The sequence below is a fragment of the Ambystoma mexicanum genome, chromosome 7q (genome assembly GCF_040938575.1).
Source record: "Ambystoma mexicanum isolate Mex_15411 chromosome 7q, UKY_AmexF1_1, whole genome shotgun sequence".
Classification (NCBI taxonomy): domain Eukaryota; kingdom Metazoa; phylum Chordata; class Amphibia; order Caudata; family Ambystomatidae; genus Ambystoma; species Ambystoma mexicanum.
The window spans coordinates 359,230,389-359,252,090 of NC_090941.1; positions in this window are offsets into that span (position 1 = coordinate 359,230,389).

Genomic DNA, 21,702 nt, shown 5'->3' on the forward strand with positions numbered 1-21,702 from the left:
GAGTAAAGTAAGAAAAATAAAAAAAATACAAAATAACAGGTGTCTGTCAAGCATCTGCCAAAAAAACCAAAAAAAAAACAGCTCTTTTCAGAGCCAACCTCAAAGGGGAAATGGGGCACACTATTTAAATTTACATTCACCACGCTCAGATTTTCGATATGTCCGCGGACATGGCGGTAGCCCACGGACATCGAAATCACTAGCTAGGGGTTCAGTATGTTCTATGTTACATGTATATAAAGTCAGGGATATTATGGTTAAGTTGTGCTACTAAAAACATATGAAATTCAGTAAAAAAACGTTGTTAAAGGGACGCTATGGTTAAGTTGCGCTAATAAAAACCTAGGAAATTCAATGAAAAAACATTGTTAAAAGGGACGTTATGATTACGTTGCGCTACTAAAAACCTATCAAATTCAGTAAAAAAACTTTGTTAAAGGAACATTATGGTTCAAAGTAAAACCGAAAAACCCCTGAAATTCGGCAGTTATGGTAAGATAAGCAACCATTACTCGCGCCACTGCGCACTGCTAACACTAACACCCAGGACATCAAAGATGACATCACAAATGTCATTGATGACATCACTGATGACATCACATGGCTGGCTCTCCCTTTTTTTCCTTTACTGACATATCTAAGCCACATAGTTTTCTTCAGTAACAGTCAGGAAGTAAAAATTGAAAATGTACTATATTTGTACACTTAGGGTCAAGTCATATCATATGAAACATATATATAGCGCAAGACACAGGCTTGAAAGAGAGCAATCCTTTCTGTGCATGAAGATAATCATTAGAGTTATCAGCACTTTCTCATTGTTTTATTTTTATTACTATACCTTCCCTGTATATGCTCATAGTTGTATACATTGTACTCACACTCCTTTCCTTAGGGTTCACTGACATCATTTGATACACATACATACAGTAAGTAGCAGCTTTGAAACAGAGCAATCATTTCTCTGCATAAAGATAATCAGTTAGGTTATGAACTCTTTCTGCTACTACTTCTGCTGTTTTGCTTACTTCTCTGTCCCTGTATATACTCATATTTGTATGTGTTGTTGTCTCTTTGTGTTTTGTCTGTAATAATGTAATTATGTATTAAGTGGGTTTTATTAGCTACTTATTACATGTTTCACAGTACGCAAAACTCTAATAAGAAAGCAGTTATCATTTCATTATTCCACATGGCAAGATTATGAATATTGCACCTTCATAATGTATACTGCACACACTGTCTAAGTTTCTGCATGAGTTGCTTAGTATACTGGATAAAACTTCATAATAGAATGCTATTTATACCAATGCATTGCTTAATGCACTAATTAGCTCAGGATATGTATTCAAATGATCCTTGACACTATTTGGTCAACATTATAAGAATCCCTCCTACAGAGTTTTCATGAAAAGTAAATGCACATGTGATGTCATCAGTGATGTCAGCAATGACATTTGTGATGTCATCTTTGATGTCCTGGGTGTTAGTGTTAGCAGTGCACGGTGGCGTGAATTATGGTTGCTTATCTTACCATAACTGCCCTTTTAACGGTCCCTTTTAACGACGTTTTTTCATTGAATATATTTGTGAAAGAGTTGAATAATGTTTTTTAAAATATAAGCATATCTGTACTATGTTTTGTTAGAGGCAGATCTTGAGATTTTGTTGATTCTGGAAATAGAAACATTGACAGTTGCACAGTAGTTTTTGATGCAGATGTCTTTCATTAAAAGGAGATATGTGCTCTGAGAGTTCAAATGTAGATCTGAATTGTTGAAGTGAGTTGACAGGGTTAGGTGTAGAGGTTTTGGATGTGATTGGTGGATGGATGTGTGACACTGTGAATGCAGCCAATGAGGGAGTGTGGAGAACATGAAAGTGGAAAGGCATGAGTGTTGGTGCTCAAGTTATTCCGAGTTACCTGTAAGTCATGCTGGATGTACGTTTTTGCTGGTGAGTTGTGTACTGGAAATTCTGCCTGCTGCTCCTTTAGCTTGGCCACTCCTGTGGAGACTTCTAAACAGACTCTTGGTGCAAATCACTGGCACGAGAGTTGGTGCTCGAGTTATTCTGAGTTGGTCAGAGGAAGATTGAGGCAATGGCCCTGCCTGACTCCGGCCCCAGAACGCGCAATCAGTGGAAACAAAGACTTCCAGATGGCGAGCTGGGAGCATCTCTATCCACAGACCCAATATTACAGCAACGTGCTAATGAGGACCCTGCTGTGGCACTGCTGTCAGCTTGATCCGTTTACCCAGAGGTGAGTGAATCTCTTCATGATACCTCCGCTCACACTGTTCAGCAATTCCAAGAGTTTGACCCAGCTGGTAATCAACCTGTTTAAGAAGATACAGGATTGTATGCTCCATCATGGGGCAATAGTGTTAACGTGAATCAAGACCCTGAATCACCTATCAGACTTTGCAGTTTCTGCAGCCCCAATACTGAATGCGGACAAAATCCACATGTGTATGCCAACATTGAGAGCCCGACAGTGGACCCCATTCCTCAGGATTTGGACTGTGTGAAATTGGGTTTGCTTGTCGGTGACACACATGTGCTACAGGTTTATGGAGATGGAATGCATGCTCCACCTCTCGACCTTAATCTGCTCACCAACGATAGTGTTGATACGACTATCTGTAATACAGAAGAAATTCTATCAATGACCTAACTAAGTACGCATTCAAGGTTTATCTTGTCAAAACTAGAAATGAAAAATCCTATGCAACTTTCAGTGTGTTTATCACTCGACATTGCTGAGATCAACAGCCGAAATATAATAATGCCGAAAAATGAAATCAAATATTTGGTTCTATGGAGGCTACGAAACCTGTGAAGAATACATCCCCGAAACACAGGGCTGCTGTCAGCCATGAGATGAAGCCCTGAAAACAAACCTGAACACAGATTCTTCTGACTCCTTCCCAATTCCAGATTAACACTGCATCTACAGAAGCACCACTTTTGGTGTGTGCAGATGCGATACAAACTGCTCAAGAAAACCATACTCCGAACTCCAATACTCTGAGCCCTATTGGTGCCAGTTCACCACACCTTTCCAAGGCTGAGACCCCCTGGAATAAATCATGAGTTCATCCAGTGAATCCTAACTGGACCCAGAGTAAACCAAAACAAACTTCTATCTCAATACTGGCCTCACAGCACAAAAGTATGAACTCTCAACATTTACCCACAACGATGATGGAGCTCCAAAATATTTTAATGGCCACGCTGACTGTCTCACTGGCACCTTTCCGAAAATGATATGAAAGGTACAGCGAAGCAATGAAAGACCAGGCAACCCTGCTTGCCTTCCTTTACAGCCAATTTACAATCTAGATTGGATTTAGAGGATCTAGAGGCATAAAAATCCAACATGTGGCAAGCAAGATTATTTGATATAGCAAAAGCTGAACAGTCAGATAAAACACTATGATGACTGCATTGCTAGAAGCCGCAAAATCTTTACGGTCTGAAAGACGAGCTCAACATCTTACCCCAACATTGGCTGAAAATATTACAGCAGAAAGGAACTCTCAAATTCCTAATAATTCATTCCGAGGAGATTCCCAACCTCCGACCTTCCCCACAAGGATGTCGGGGAGGAAACCACCCAGTGTCACACACAGTGTGAATGGCATCAAGAAATGGCCCATGCCAGCGACCAGTAAACAAATTACAGAGGCTGCTACCGTCTCGAGACCAAATAATAGCAACTTGATACACACTTACCTGGACCCTACTTTGGTGATCCAGTTACCTGCAAAAGAAATACTCGCAACGCTGACATCCAAAAGAAATAATGAAGCTAATGCAATCCGTGCGCCCACTCTGCCCCCTTCATTAGATGCAACGCTAGAGAATCAAGTTAAAGACTCTTTTGCCAACTTCCAGAAACAGCAATTGATGACACTGAAAAAAGTTTCCTTCTCACACAATATTGGCCAAAAGAAATCTAAGAACCTCCCTAATAATAGAAAGTCCAGATCAAATGGATCTAGGACATTCCTGCACAACCTCATTCAGATACTTCGCGATATGAATAACACTTGGTCTAGTAGGAACGCTGTCTCTGTCTTCCCTCGGTTCCCTCTCCCTTGCCGTGTCGCGCCTTGAAACACTTGTGTAAAGGCACGTTATAAATGCCATATCATATCATAACCTGAAACCTCCAGCTGCACAGGTAATAAAGGCTTCTACTATACGAAGGAATGTAACAGAAGAAACTACTCCCAAACAATTAGACAGCATGGCTTATAATACAGGGGCTCTCTCTGAAGAAGAGCTAACAATTAGATAAGCCTTACTAGAACTATCAACTTACAACTCAGATACTGACCCAGTGGACAATGAACATCTTACCCAAAAAGGCAAACTGCATTTGTCAGGATACTGCATATCATCTGATATGGATAATATTAGTGTCTCTTCAATGAGCCCTGTGCAAAGATCAAAATCAGCACTGATACAAAAGCCTCACATAATTCTAAAAGAACATCGTCCAAAATGATCAAAGAATCCCTCTATTCTCCCTAAGTTTGAAGACCTAAGACGAAAATCACCATTTTTGACTGTATGAATAGAGAGATTTGAGAAAGTAAAAGATGGTCTGATACTAAATCGGAGAAATGTGATGAAGCTCCTACATGCTATACCAACATTGCATTTAATTGAATCAAAAGACATCAAAATAGTACAATTTGTTGATGAAGTCACAACGGATCTAATTATACTCCACCTCCCAGCACAAAGAATCCTATCAAACATATTTGACCAGAGCAAAGCTTTTCTACATTTGGCATTCGATATAGTATCCAAGACGGCAGAGAACTCGAAGAGTCGTGGAAAGGAAGAGGACACTGACCCCCATACCAGAAAGCCTCATCCCTCTTGTGCCTCAACACCTGAAACAAATGACCACCTTCCTACTCAGACTAGTACTGTTGTAGAAGAGAATTTTTATGATCAACAACACGTGATCAATTTCCATTCTTCCGACCCTAACACGACAAGAAGAATGATGAAACAAGGAGATGCGGATGGTGCCTTATATCAGAATACATACAAGTCTACTATCCCCCGACCTTCCTGTCGAAACCTCCCTCAATAGCCATCACATGATGTATGAATGAATAGCCATCACTCATCTGTATGGAAAATCTGCATCTGGAATAGTGGCTTTACTCATTTATTCGCAGAAGATACCCTAGGTTTGCATGACTTTGACATCTTATGCTTACAATAAACTTGGCTATGACATCAGCACTTGTGCAATGTATGCCAAGGTTTTTTTTTATTCCAGCGATCACATGAGCCAAGGGGCGCCCCTCAGCTGGATTATTGACATTTATTAAATCAGGGATTAACTTTATAGTGGAGGATCATCTAACACTGAACCCCTTCATCCAGATCACTATTATTTTGACATCTAGGGAATCTAAACAATTGACACAGATGCTAGTCAAATGCAATTTATACTGGAGTCCAACCGGGATAAAAGATATTTCTGGATATTCTCCTTAATGCCATTGATGAGTTACAACATCGATATCCGGTATCAAACTTAATTATCTGTGGGGACTTGAGTATGCATCTATTTGATATATCCGGTAGACTGATACCAGAATATAACCTGCCTATTAAAGCCTAATTATGGACACAAGAACTGAAAATGCGTGCTATATTTCTTCTCAATGGCCATTTGAATGCTGATATAACCCCATCCTCAACCTGGTGAAGTGGTAATGCGTATGCCTATTTAGATTATGTCTTTACATCAGCATCATTGATTGTGGAACTGGACTCCTTGCAGATTAGCCGTACCACCAAGAGTGATCATATGATACTAACTCTGATATGGAAAACATCGCAATTAATAAGATCCTTACTCCCCCTGCGTCCTCTAGCTTTAAATGCTGGAAATAATCGACTGCAAATAAGGCCAGAAAATGTCTCAAGTTTCAGTGCCAAGTTCCTCAATAGCTCTCGAGCTGTGGTAACCATCTAGATTATGAATGGCTACTTGATCACTTGAGATGTACTCCTCGCAATCTTATAATAGCTGCCCCTAATTTCAACCATGTATACCATTAAGAACTTTTTGAAAAAATAAAATGCAAATGTTGCGCCTTGGTGAAGTTAAAGCATCTACCTTTAGAGGAACGATTGAGACAACCAAAAAAAGATCAAACAAAATGTAAAGAATTGGCTGTTGATGTCTAGAGCCCACCTAAAGGGGTGTTGAATCCATGCTATCCACACTGGCAATTCACAATACTCAAACCTTATGGTCGTTGTTAAATAACCAGAAGAATCAAGGAACAGGATTGATTTCAGATGTATCAGAATCACAGTGGATTACACACTTCACATTTCATTTTGCTTATCCTCTCGAGTGCAATTCTCATCCCAAAAACAATGAAGGTGAAACTGTCTATGCACAAACAGTAGCAACTACAGGGGATCTTTAGTGGGAGAAGGATGAGATACTATTACAAATAAAACAACTAAATATTGCACATACTCCTGCCCCAAATGGCCTTTAAATCATAATCCTCAAATCCAATGCAGAGGCTTGGGCAGACTTATGTCGATCACTCTTTGAAGCGATAATTAAGACTAAACAAGTCCCAGATACTTGAAAAAAGGTGATCCTCATCTCGATATGAAGGAGACCAATACCAACAAACTACAGGCCCATAGCCTTGTTAGATACCATAGGAAAGCTCTTTGCTACTTAGCTCCTCCGACGGCTCACCACTTGGATTGCATTAACTAACAGAAGAGACCAACGACAAACAGGGGGTTTGGGATCAATCCGGATCTATTAATTTTGAATATACATAAGCTTGAAACCATTAAAACCAAAATTAAACTATATGTGGTATATATAGACATAAGGCAATATTTTGACTCGGTCCATAGAGACACGCTTTAGGAAAAACTTCAAATATGAGAATGCCCAAGGATATCATAGATGCCATCCATGCTCTGTACCAGAACACCTCTATCCAAATCAGACTATCAACCAGATATCGTCACCTGGAGGGGCCTTAAACAGGGCTGCTCTCTTGTGGAAGCGCTGTTTAACCTCTATATATCAGATCTAGTACTTGATCAGGAGGGAGTCAGAGCCCATCTGTCAATATTGAACGGTACACCCGGTCCATGGTTAATATATGCAGACGAATTGATCATTCTTGATAAAACTCAGATTGGGTAACAGAGAAGACTTGATTGACTAGCTGAATATGTAAAAGTCAACAACCTCGAGAATAACCCCACTAAATCCCAAACTATGATCTTTGGAGTAAAGCAAGGGACAAGAAGGCAAGGACTGGCCATCTTCCTCCATTGAACTAATCTCACACAGGCCCACTCATATAAATATCTTGGAGTGTGGATGAATGCAAGTACATGTGTGCAGGATTGGGAAACAGTTTTGAAAGCAAAACTGAAATCCCTTGCAAGACAAGGCTGGATCCTTCACAAGGAATATGGTAAATTCTTGATATGCCCGCCTGTGACATTCTACCGTCAAAAAGTAACACTGATACTAACCTACGTAGTAGAATCAACTTTAAATCTACCATGGCACACCTGGGATTGACTCGAAGGCGGTTTTTGGAGAAAAGTGCTATCTTTACCACAAACATTTCCAATTACAAGAATATGATTTGAAGTGGCTATGCAGTCATTGCATTCCATCGTACTTTGGAAATCATTGGATTTATACCACAAAACACTAACTGAGTATATGACACCATTGATAGACATCTTAAGATCAAAAGCGAATGCTGGGCACAATCTTTTACTTAATAAATGGAAAAATAATTGCAATGAATCGATGAAGGCTTTAAATACCACAACAGAAACACTGAAAAATAACCCTTTGGCAGTCACAAAGAAAATACAGACTCAGTATTGGATTGAAACACTTGAGTCAAAAGCGCAATGCAAACTTTTTATTAACTGCCTTCTTGATGCTTGAAAACTAAACCAACATCCATCATATCTCACGCTTTCTCCTTGTCTGAAACTATGCAACCTGTTCCTATGCTTTAGATAGAATCTTTTACTGATGCAAGACGTTTTGGGACACACCAAACAACTAAGAGACATCCCCAACACATGCTGTTTCTGCAAAAAGATTGATCAGCTTGAGTCCTTCAGGCCGATTCATGGAATAATTAGCGCGGCGCAAGTGGCCAAAAACGTGCGATTCGCAGTGGAATAGCGAAAATCGCAGTGCAAGTGCGAAAATCGCACAAAAAGCAGCGCACATCGATTCATGGAAGGGCGTGCGCGAGAAAACCATTGGATGTGCGCTAAAAAAGTGCACGGCACACATTGGCACACAGGCCATCTAACGGCGTGCGCCAGGTCAGAGCGAAAATCGCGCAGGCCACAGCGAAAATCGCACATAGCGCGGCGCACACAACAAAAGTAGGCGGAACACGGGGCGTAACACTTGGAATGGGGAACAACTTGCCAAAATGTGGGCGTCACGGGGGAAGTACAGGGTGCAAGTGCGTGGAACGCCCACACGCTCGCCTTCAACACGTATTCATGGAATCGAATAGGGCAAAAAAGCGCACGGTCAAACCAGCGCACAGGCACAAACACGACCGCCACAAGAAAGCAGGCGGCAGCGTCTCTGCGCCTGTAATAAATGTGCACCAAAAGGTGCGCCAACAAATAGCACCTATATACAGCTATGATGAATGTCCTATACTGTGGCCCTCCAGGACAAATGACGTGCAAAGGGGTACCCACAAACACGGACACCCGCTGACTGAAAAATAACGTGTGCGTGTATTGCGGGGTGCGCGGGAACTTTCACACGCGATTTGGCAGGGTACGTGGATTTCAGGGGTGCGCGGGAAGTTCCACACGCGATTTGGCCGGGTACGTGCGCGGGAATTTCCACACGCGACTTGGCTGGGTATGTGGATCTCAGGGGTGCGCGGGAAGTCTCACACGCGATTTGGCAGGGTACGTGGATTTCAGGGGTGCGCGGGAAGTTCCACACGCGATTTGGCCGGGTACGTGCGCGGGAATTTCCACACGCGATTTGGCTGGGTACGTGGATCTCAGGGGTACGCGGGAAATTCTACACGGGATTTGGCTGTGTGCTCCCAGGTATTCCCTGTACACCCTCCACGGCCCATGCAGGCAGCCGACACCACAGGGGACTACCCTGCACACCTGCTCATGTCACCCAGCACCCCCACCCCCCAGCAGTGTGGGGCACCCTCCACCAGGCCCCCACTCATGTCCCCTATCACCCCCACCCCCCAGCATCCAGGGGCACCCTCCACCAGGCCCCCACTCATGGCCCCCTGCACCCCCACCCCCCAGCAGTGCAGGGCACCCTCCACTAGGCCCCCACTCATGTCCAACTCATGTCCCCCTGCACCCCCACCCCCCAGCATCCAGGGGCACCCTCCACCAGTCCCCCACTCATGTCTCCCACCACCCCCACCCCCCAGCCACCATGGGCAGCCCCCACAAGGCCCCAACCCATGTCCCCTATCACCCCCACCCCACAGCAGTGCAGGGGCAGCCTCCACCAGGCCCCCACTCATGTCTCCCACCACCCCCACCCCCCAGCCACCATGGGCAGGCCCCCACTCATGTCCCCTATCAGCCCCACCCCCCAGCCACCATGGGCAGCCTCCACCAGGCCCCCACTCATGTCCCCCTGTACCCCCACCCCCCAGCCACCATGGGCAGCCTCTACCAGGCCCCCACTCATGTCTCCCACCACCCCCACCCCCCGGCATCCAGGGGCACCCTCCACTAGGCCCCCACTCATGTCCAACTCATGTCTCCCACCACCCCCACCCCTCAGCAGTGCAGGGGGACCCTCCACCAGGCCCCCACTTATGTCCCCCTGCACCCCCACCCCCCAGCCACCATGGGCAGCCTCCACCAGGCCCCCACTCATGTCTCCCACCACCCCCACCCCCCAGCAGTGTGGGGCACCCTCCACCAGGCCCCCACTCATGTCTCCCACCACCCCCACCCCTCAGCAGTGCAGGGGCACCCTCCACCAGGCCCCCACTCATGTCCCCCTGCACCCCCACCCCCCAGCCACCATGGGCATCCCCCACCAGGCCCCCACTCATGTCTCCCACCCACCCCCACCCCCCAGCCACCATGGGCAGCCTCCACCAGGCCCCCACTCATGTCTCCCACCACCCCCACCCCCCAGCAGTGTGGGGCACCCTCCACCAGGCCCCCACTCATGTCTCCCACCACCCCCACCCCTCAGCAGTGCAGGGGCACCCTCCACCAGGCCCCCACTCATGTCTCCCACCACCCCCACCACCCAGCAGTTCAGGGCACCCTCCACCAGGCCCACACTCATGTCCAACTCATGTCTCCCACCACCCCCACCCCCCAGCATCCAGGGGCACCCTCCACCAGGCCCCCACTCATGTCTCCCACCGCCCCCACCCCCCAGCAGTGCAGGGCATCCTCCACCAGGCCCACACTCATGTCCAACTCATGTCTCCCACCACCCCCACCCCCCAGCATCCAGGGGCACCCTCCACCAGGCCCCCACTCATGTCTCCCATCACCTCCACCCCCCAGCAGTGCAGGGCACCCTCCACCAGGCCCCCACTCATGTCCAACTCATGTCTCCCACCACCCCCATCCCCCAGCATCCAGGGGCACCCTCCATCAGGCCCCCACTCATGTCTCCCACCACCCCCACCCCCCAGCAGTGCAGGGCACCCTCCACCAGGCCCACACTCATGTCCAACTCATGTCTCCCACCACCCCCACCCCCACCCAGCAGTGTGTGGCACCCTCCACCAGGCCCCCACTCATGTCTCCCACCACCCCCACCCCTCAGCAGTGCAGGGGCACCCTCCACCAGGCCCCCACTCATGTCCAACTCATGTATCCCACCACCCCCACCCCTCATCAGTGCAGGGGCACCCTCCACCAGGCCCCCACTCATGTCCAACTCATGTCTCCCACCACCCCCACCCCCACCCCTCAGCAGTGCAGGGGCACCCTCCACCAGGCCCCCACTCATGTCCCCCTGCACCCCCACCCCCCAGCCACCATGGGCATCCCCCACCAGGCCCCCACTCATGTCCCCTATCACCCCCACCCCCCAGCAGTGCAGGGCACCCTCCACCAGGCCCCCACTCATGTCCGACTCATGTCTCCCACCACCCCCACCCCTCAGCAGTGCAGGGGCACCCTCCACCAGGCCCCTACTCATGTCCCCCTGCACCCCCACCCCCCAGCATCCAGGGGCACCCTCCACCAGGCCCCCAATCATGTCTCCCACCAACCCCACCCCCCAGCAGTGCAGGGCACCCTTCCACCAGGCCCCCACTCATGTCCAACTCATGTCTCCCACCCACCCCCCCCAGCCACCATGGGCAGCCCCCACCAGGCCCCCACTCATGTCCCCTATCACCCCACCCCCCAGCCACCATGGGCAGCCTCCACCAGGCCCCAACTCAAGTCTCCCTCCAGCCCCACCCCCCCAGCAGTGTGGGGCACCCTCCATCAGGCCCCCACCCATGTCTCACACCACCCCCACCCCCCAGCCACCATGGGCAGCCCCCACCAGGCCCCCACTCATGTCCCCTATCACCCCCACCCCCAGCAGTGCAGGGGCAGCCTCCACCAGGCCCCCACACATGTCTCCCACCACCCCCACCCCCCAGCCACCATGGGCAGCCTCCACCAGGCCCCCACTCATGTCCCCTATCACCCCCACCCCCCAGCCACCATGGGCAGCCCCCACCAGGACCCCACTCATGTCTCCCACCCACCCCCACCCCCCAGCCACCATGGGCAGCCTCCACCAGGCCCACACTCATGTCTCCCAAGACCACCACCCCCCCAGCAGTGTGGGGCACCCTCCACCAGGCCCCCACTCATGTCTCCCACCACCCCCACCCCTCAGCAGTGCAGGGGCACCCTCCACCAGGCCCCCACTCATGACTCCCACCACCCCCACCCCCCAGCAGTGCAGGGCACCCTCCACCAGGCCCCCACTCATGTCCAACTCATGTCTCCCACCACCCCCACCCCTCAGCAGTGCAGGGGCACCCTCCACCAGGCCCCCACTCATGCCCCCTATCACCCCCACCCCCCAGCCACCATGGGCAGCCTCCACCAGGCCCCCACTCATGTCTCCCACCCCCCCACCCCCCCAGCAGTGTGGGGCACCCTCCACCAGGCCCCCAACCATGTCTCCCTCCACTCCCACCCCCCAGCCACCATGGGCAGCCCCCACCAGGCCCCCACTCATGTCCCCTATCACCCCCACCCCCCAGCAGTGCAGGGGCAGCCTCCACCAGGCCCCCACTCATGTCGGTCACCACCCCCACCCCCAGCCACCATGGGCAGCCTCCACCAGGCCCCCACTCATGTCCCCTATCACCCCCACCCCCCAGCCACCATGGGCAGCCCCCACCAGGCCCCCACTCATGTCTCCCACCCACCCCCACCCCCCAGCCACCATGGGCAGCCCCCACCAGGCCCCCACACATGTCCCCTATCACCCCCACCCCCCAGCAGTGCAGGGGCAGCCTCCACCAGGCCCCCACTCGTGTCTCCCACCACCCCCACCCCCAGCAGTGCAGGGCACCCTCCACCAGGCCCCCACTCATGTCCAACTCATGTCTCCCACCACCCCCACCCCCCAGCATCCAGGGGCACCCTCCACCAGGCCCCCACTCATGTCCCCCTGCACCCAGGTCCTCACAATCCCCAATCATGTGCGTTATGGTCAGCCTCCACAGCCAAAAGGCCCTACCAAGTAACCCATTCACCCACATGGAAATGGAAATTACATGTTACACCCCCAATGTTCATAAAGCAAATGAACCCATGTCCGTCACACACAATGGTTGCAATTGAATGGGAAAACACCCAACATGACATGCATGAAACCAATGAGATGATACCACACAGTGAAGTATGAAAACAAAATTGTATTAAAAAAAATTGAATGCAAATGAAATGAAACAAACTACAATGGCAATGAAAAAAAGATAAGCTGCATGTCTGTCCAAAAAAATCAAAACTACAAATCCAAATCCAAAAAAATGTTGTCCAAAGTCACATTAAAAATAAAATCAATCCGAGAGAGAAAAATAAATGCAAAGACCATTGCTCCATGGTGAATAAATAAAAAAAAAAAAAACAATCCAATGAAGAACTATGTACAAAACATCCAAGGGTCCATGAGCCCAACTGAACAAAGGAAACCTACAAAAAACCCTAACTAAAATGCAAGTATATACAAAAAGTGGAGCAGTGTCCGTCGACTCCAAATCATAAGAAGAAACAAAGGAAACCTAAAACTAAAGAACTATATACAAAGGCGGCGGGCAAGTCCAGCGGCTCACTCCATGGTGTTCCGGGCCAGGGCATCATCAAACTCCTCGTCTATGTCCCGGAGGCGGTCCTGTTCCATGGCCCCGAGGGTCCGCAGGGACGCTCCTCCAACCCCCTGCGGATTGCCTCGAGGCACTCAGCCCGCCTCAGGGCCCTCCGCATGGAGTTCTCTGCCCTGACCATCGTGAGACGCGCCTCTTCCGCCCGCCGCCGATCCGCACCTATCTGCTGGCCCAACCGCAGCCACACGGAAGACACTTCCTGTCCTGGGTCCTCCTGCCCTCCGGCCGATGCCTGCCCCTCCGATGTTGATGGCCCCGAGCCATGATGCCTCCCACTTTGACTCTGCTGCTGCCTCCGACGCAACTGCCTCTGCCAGCACGACGGCATCCAGGCTGATGGAATCCACCGACGCCGTCGTGCACATGCCCTGCCTGATGATGCCGGCACATCCTCCATCTGCTGGGGTACAGTTGCTGTGGTGTCCACCCCTGCTGGACCTCCGACTCCCGACGGTGGCAGGGATGGGATCCCCACCAAGTTGGGTGCATTGGTCAGGGCAGGTCCACAGGGGGCCCTGGTGGCATCTGCGCCGGAAGACAGCAAGGAGAACGACCGGCTTATAGCCTCCACAGAGGAGAAGAGGGCCTCCAGATTGGCCGACACATGCAGGAAACCCCCGAACATGGAAGATCCCAATTGGGCCACGTCGGCACGGTGCTCTTCGTGATGACGTGCATGCTCCTCCCGGGAAGCACGCACGTCATCACGAATTGCACCCGCGCGCATCGCGACCCCAATCAGGACCTTCTCCATACGGCCACGGGTCCCCTCGTCCACAGGTGGAGGGGAGTCAGGTGACATGGACATCCCCTCTACCTGCGGACGGGCCTGGGACGGGGCATCCCTGCTGGTGCATGGTGGTGCACTCACAGGGTCAGGGACAGCGACATGCACAGGCCCCTCCACAGTGACTTGTGCTGCCTCCTGCCCCTGCCCCTGGACTGCACCACTTGCACCAGCAGGGATGCCCCCACCAGGCCCCATGTGTGCCTCAGTGGAGGCCTCCTCCTCCTCTGTGGAAACCACCAACCTGGATGGCTCCTCACCGTCTTCCGCCGTAGCAGGCCCCTGTGGGGGCTCACCCACCCCTTCCGCTGCAGCCGTGGGGGCATCCCCGCCGCCTTGCTCCACAGTGCCGTCTCCACCCTCTTCTTCACTAGCCGCTGCGTAGAGGGAGACATAGAACACAAGCATCAGGGTACTGTACAATGGTCCCCTAGACAGGAAGCAATAGCAGATGAGTACCAATGTCAAAGTACACTTCCATCATGTCCCTCCACAACACATGGGTCAGTCCAGGCAAAACACACACAGTAACAGGCATGGTGCATGCCATGGACATTTCCATACATGTCCAATGGACTCTTGAAACATACAATGATATGGAACTCACATGCATCATGGGTCATGCCTATCACATGCACACACTTCACCTCAGTCACATCCATCTGGCCTCATACACCCCAAACACAGCGGATACAAGGATTACTAGGCTGCATCAGTGAATCTGTGCATTGTCACACACATGTGTCATGCATCCATGGCATTCACAAGTCACAGACACGCAGGTCAGGCACACAGACATGGCTACCATATATGTACCTGGCATCAGCACCCATCCCTCACCCCCACCCATGTCCAGGAACAGAGACTGGCATGCTCTCATGTGTAAAATCTGCATAGGGCTCCCCATGTCGCATTTAAACACATGCAACAACCATGTGGTTCACACATCACTGGTCGCACATGCATTACCATGATGTCCCTGCACACATACATGCATAAATGGGCTATGTCACACATACAGGCAAGTATCAGACAACCAGCACACGGCAACATGCCCTGTCTCACCCAGCAATGCTTGGCCACTTACCGCTCAACTCCAGACGGGTCTCCCTCTCAAGGATCTGGGCGTGGAGCGCTGGGCATACGTGTTCCAGGACCCTCATCTGGATGGAACTCATGCGGCCCCGGCCCCCCTCCATGAGGCGCCGGGCCTTCACGAGGGTCCTGGACCTCAAGTCCTCCCAGCGCTTCTTGATCTTCTGTACGTTGCGGGTTGCCACCCCCTCCGCGTTGATGGCAACCACACAGTCGGCCCAGATCCTCTCCCGTCCTTCCTTGCTGGCGCGGGACGATCCAAAGAGGGCATCATACTGCCCCAGGACATGCTCCACCAGGACACCAACTTCGGTGGCAGTGAAGCTGGTGCCCCTCTGCCCCTCTGGCCTGGGGTTGCCACTGGTGCCAGATGTTGAAGTGCCCGACATGGCAACCCCAGAGGCAGGAGTGGGTGGGCAACTGGGTCCTGGGGCTGGGCTGTGGAGCGATGTTATCCCAGTCGGGAGTCTTCTGTTCCAGCAGGGGTGGACACAGCAACTGGACCCCTGCAGATGGCTGATGTGCAGGCACCAAATGGCAGGGCACAGTGGCAGCAGGCAGGCAGGCAGGCAGCAGCAGATGGCACGTGGGAGGCTGCTCGGGGCACTGGGGGGCAGTAATTCGGCCTTCTGGGCAGGAGCGTGGTCTTCCCTGTGTTTTCGCGTGGCCAGCTTGATACGGAGTGATTTGGCATGTGAAAATCCTGCACGTCAGCGTGAAATTCGAGGAAAGGCCCTTAGCGCGTAAGCGCGTCAGCACGCATACGCGATTCTATTGGACCAAAGGCCCTCAGCGCGTAAGCGCGTCAGCACGCATACGCGATTCTATTGGACCAAAGGCCCTCAGCGCGTAAACGCGTCTGTGACGTGACCCGCACGGGTGTTTCCCTCATAGCACGTGATGCTGGAGCACATGTGGAAAGACTGCACGTCAGAGTGTCATCGCGTGTTATTGGACAAAAGTGCGCGTACACGCGATTGGCCTATGTACGTGTATTTCAGGGGTGCGCGGGCACTTACACACGCGAGTACATCAGCACACGTGTATTCCGGGGTGCGCGGAAATTTCCACACGCTATTGGCCTGGGTACTGAATTTCAGGGGTGCGCGGGAAGTATCACACGCTCGCCCACAACACGCGCAAAGAAACACGTACGCCAGTAGGAAGCAGGCATACGTCGACCCGCGACGCATAAATTTGCGCACAAAAAACTGACAAGCTCAGACGCCAGGATGAATATACCGTTCCTAGCAGCAGTGGCCGTGGGCTACCAAAGGAGGAGGAGGAGGATAGTCAGGGCCAGAATTTTCACACCCAGAACCAGCCTTTTCGGGATGCCTGATGACCAGGTGTATGGGAGGTACAGGTTTCCACCACACATAATACTGGACCTGGTGAGTGTGTGGGAGGATGACCTCACATCACCCACCCTGTGCTCCCAAGCACTCAGCCCCCTGGAGAAGGTCCTCAATGTACTGCACTTCTTAGCCACTGGATCATTTCAGCGGACAAGTGCCATAGTGGGTGGGGTGTCACAGGCCACGCAGTCACGCTGCCTACACCAGGTCTTGAACATCATCACTGCACGCCCATCAGTTCGCAGGCACATATACCTGCCCAGAACACCTGCAGAAAGGCATGCTGCCGCCCTGGATTTTTACGGTGTGGCACGATTCCCCAAAGTGCTAGGTGCCATCGACTGCACCCATGTGGCCCTACGTCCCCCCAGGGCATCTGAGCACATCTATAGGAACCGCAAGCACTGGCATTCCATCAACGTGCATGTAGTATGTAATGCCAAGGGAATCATCACCTCAGTATATGCCAACTATCCCGGGTCCACCCACGACAGCTTCATTTACCGAATGTCCACCCTAAGCAGGGACCTAGAAGCTGGGCGGCATGGCGATACATGGCTGCTTGGTGAGTATGAATGCCACTGCACATGCATGCATGTCAGATACTGAGCAAGGTCACAACCCCACCAATGATACCCATCACCACTTCCACAGGGGACAGTGCCTACCCTCTCAGCCCCCACATGATGACGCCAATTCGGAACCCCACCACGCCACCCGAGGTAAGATATAACACAGCCCACATTGCAATCCGGGGCATAGTGGATGTCATGATGCCTACCCCCGGAGCATCAGGCCAGGCCCAGCACCCCCGGAAGCAGGCATCATGCCCTCGGGTAAAAGCCCAGCAGCCCCTTATAGGAACTCTTTGGACTCAGTCCTGGCGCCTTTGGCGCCAGGCTCATGTTGGAAATCAGTCCTGGCGCCATAGGCGCCAGGCTCATAAAGGGAGGTGTTTTGTGCACTTACCTGATGCAGACCATGCTGCACGCTTCAGGCCTCCCTGAGACCTGAAAGGGACTATTTTTTCATAGGGACTATTTTTTCACTCGGGCGTGGCCAGGGAAGGATACATACCTAGTTGGGGAAGGATACATACCTGGGACTTCTTTGGAGGCTATTTAAGCCACGCCCAGATAGCAGCTCATGCTTCGCGTTGTTCTGCTTCCTGCAGCTTAATGCTCACCGTGTCTGCTCCTGCTCCTGGACTACAGCCACGCCTGTCTTGAACCTGGAAGACCTGCAAGGAAGGAAGAGAAGAGAAAGGTGAAAACCAAGGATTATTTCAAGCTTCTTACCTGCATCCGGAATCTTCTCGCCAGCATTCCTGAAGGAAGACTTCAATTTAAAAGCATCGTGTTGCTCGCTGCAGCGCCACGCTTCACTCACCTGTCCTGTCCTCGAGACATCTCCCGGCTCCATCACGGCTGTCAGCATCGGACGCCACATCTCTGCACCTAGGGGAGAGAGGAAGAAACAAAAGGTGAGCAGAAGGACACACAGAAGGAAAGCCTGATTAACAGCCATAATACTTACCGGCTTTTCTTCCACATTTCGGGTCGGCGCCGCCCCGTTGGCAGGTACCGTACCCCGGCCCCTATGGGGAAAGGACTAGAGACATTTCAGAGGAATGATAAGGACATCTAGAGGGATCGCCCTCATTACTACTCACCTCGGCAGGTTAACCCCTTGACGCATCGCCTTCATTCTGCACCTGAAATAAAGGACAGATCACAGGTGAGAAAGACAGCATAAAGGGGGCCTCACTTGAACTTTGAACTTTCATACTTACGGCGCATCGCTCAGGAAAGTCAAGTGGATTTTGCCAGCGCCATTCTGAAAACCAGTGAAGTAACTGGACGAACGCGCGCCCCTGCACCAGAAGCAGGATGGAGAGTTCAACCTTCCAAACCATAAGGTGAGCTTAAACCGGGTTTGGAGTAATAGAGAGGAACGGAGGGGTGTAGGGGGGAGCTAGCACACCATTCTGCAGACTGTTAATCCCCTTTCTCATCTGCAGAAGGATATTCCTACGGGCCAAGGAAGCACGATTTGGAGGTCCTGTCCAATCGGTGTTCCGGGTCCTGCGCATCACGCTAGAAGAGGCCGCAGTAATCCAGACTAGATCAGCGCCCCCGTGGGAACCAGGTGAGCGTTACAGAACGCGAAGCCTCCCTACAAATTCCCACCCAGGCGCTATGGAAACTTCTGAGACTGACCAACTGGCCCAACTACTGGGGGAATTACGGGCCGAGGTACACGCTGCTCGTCAAGAGACTAATGCCCTCAGAAGAGAAGTGATTGTAACAAGGGAAAGGACTGATGACCTGGCTAGACAGCTTTTGCAAGGTCAAGCTGGACAAACTCCTTTACCCGGTTCCGGAGGGAACCCCACTCCTGTGGTTTCCAGTAACCCTGTGCTGATTAATCTACCTGCAAACATGCCGCTGGCCCCACCCGAACGCTTTGCTGGGGACCCCAAACGATTCGCCGTATTCATGAATCAGTGTCGTTTGCACTTCCTATGCAGACCCGGGGCCTTCCCTAATGATCAGACCAAGGTAGCCTTTGTGTTGTCATATCTCAGCGGCTGTGCTGCCGATTGGTCAGTCCCACTGGTAACTCAAGATGACCCGATTCTTCGTGATTTTCAAGGATTTCAAACAAGCATGGAAAGGTTATTTGCTCGACATTCCCAGGGACAGGCTCTGGATGACGAACTTCTATCTCTGCGACAGGGCAATCAAGACCTTCTATCCTACATTGCAACCTTCAATAGACTAATTGTGGAAACTGGTTGGCCAGAGGATAAAAGAATCACGTTATTCTATCGAGGTCTACGCGGAGAACTTAAAGATGTCCTGGCACAAGTTGTAAATCCGCCCCAAGAATGCACTGAATATATAGACTTAGTGGTCCAGTTGGATCACAGGCTGCAAAACAGAAAAGCAGATCGGTCCAAGTTTGAAACCCGGGTGTGGGCCAAAACCCACGCTAACCCCAAGGGGGCTGATGCCTCGGAGCCTATGCAAATCGGAGGAGTTAAAGGACCCCTAACTCAAAAAGAACGGGAAAGAAGACGACAGATGGAATTATGCCTTTATTGTGGGTCCTCAGGACACTTTCTTCGAGATTGCCCGGTTAAGCCGCCCAAGAAGGTGGTAGGAGCCCTTGATAAAATCCATGGAAACTCTGTATCGGGAAACGACCACGCCCGGCAAGCGTAGGGGTCCGCTTGCCGAGCTTGAAAACTAACTCTCAGACCTCGCATTTCATTGTGCCAATGGTCCTCATAGATCCGGAACAGCCAAAACGGTTGCATGCTATAAAGGCATACATCGATAGCGGGGGTATAGGAAACTATGTGGATCGAGAATTGGTCTCTAGGATAAACCTCCCTCTGCGTCCTAAAACCAGCAAAGATGTCATCACCACTGTAGATGGAACCGAAATTGCCTCTGGACCGGTAACACATTCCACAGCTGAGGTGACACTTGTAGGTCCGGATGGCCATCGGGAGGCAGTTGTGTTTGATGTGATCAAGGCTCCACAGTTTCAGCTTATTCTCGGAGCCCCTTGGTTAGAGACACATAATCCTCGAATTGATTGGCGAGCGAAGAGAATAACCTTCCCGGATTGTGCACAAACCTGCTACCCAGAAAATCCAAAGATTAATCTAGCATCAGTAACCTCTGTCCCCGTGCAACTACCTCCAGAGTACCAAGACTTTCAGGACGTCTTCCAAAAGGAACAGGCCAACACGTTACCTCCCCACAGATCGTACGATTGCCAAATCGATCTGGTGCCCGGTGCACAACCCCCTTGTAGCAGGATTTATGCCCTTACTGAACCTGAGAATCTGCATTTGAGACAATATTTAGATCAATACCTCGCCAATGGTTTCATTCGCCCGTCAAAGTCCCCGGCATCTTCAGCTTTGTTCTTCGTGCCTAAAAAAGAGGGCGACCTTTGGACTTGTATCGATTACCGCGCATTGAACCAGATAACTGTTAAAAATCGTTACCCTCTGCCTCTGATCCCTGAACTCCTTGACCAGGTGAAGGATGCTTGCGTATACACCAAGTTACATCTCCGGGGGGCTTATCATCTGGTACAAGTAAAAGAAGGCGACGAATGGAAAACGGCCTTCCGTACAAAATATGGACTATTCGAATACCAGGTGATGCCTTTCGGGTTGTGCAACGCGCCTGCTGCCTTCCAATTCTTCATGAATGTTGTCCTTCGGGAACTCATCGATGTCTGTGTTATCGTGTATATCGATGACATTCTTGTGTACTCCTCTTCGGAATCTGATCACAGAAAACATGTCAGGGCCGTCCTAGAGAAACTGCGCCAGCACAAACTGTTTGCCAAGCTGGAAAAATGTGTTTTCCATACCACTGAGGTTGAGTTTCTCGGATTCATCCTGACACCTAAAGGGGTCCGAATGGATTCACGGAAAGTGGATGCCATCCTCAAATGGCCATCACCTAGTTCAGTGAAAGGTGTCCAAAGCATGCTTGGTTTTGCCAACTTTTATCGAAGGTTTATCCCGGAGTTTTCACGTGTGGTGCAACCCATCACTGCACTTTTGCGAAAAAATAAACGTTTTGAATGGACCGAGGAAGCCGAACAGGCCTTTCAGGAGTTGAAAGCTAAGTTCACGTCCGCACCTATTTTGAAGCACCCGCGTCCTGATCTCCCATATATAGTCGAAACCGACGCGTCCAGCTTTGCCATGGGAGCTGTCCTGTCTCAGAGAGACCCTGAAACCAACCAACTGCACCCCGTAGCATTTTGGTCCAGAAAGTTCTCACCGCCGGAGATAAATTATGCGATTACCGATAAGGAACTATTAGCCATTAAGTCCGCCTTTAAGGCTTGGCGGCATTATCTCCTCGGCGCCCGGCATACCATCACCGTGATCACTGATCACCGAAATTTACAATATTTAAAACCTGCCAAGGCCCAATCGTCTCGACAGTTCCGATGGGCTTTGTTCTTTGCTGAGTTCGAT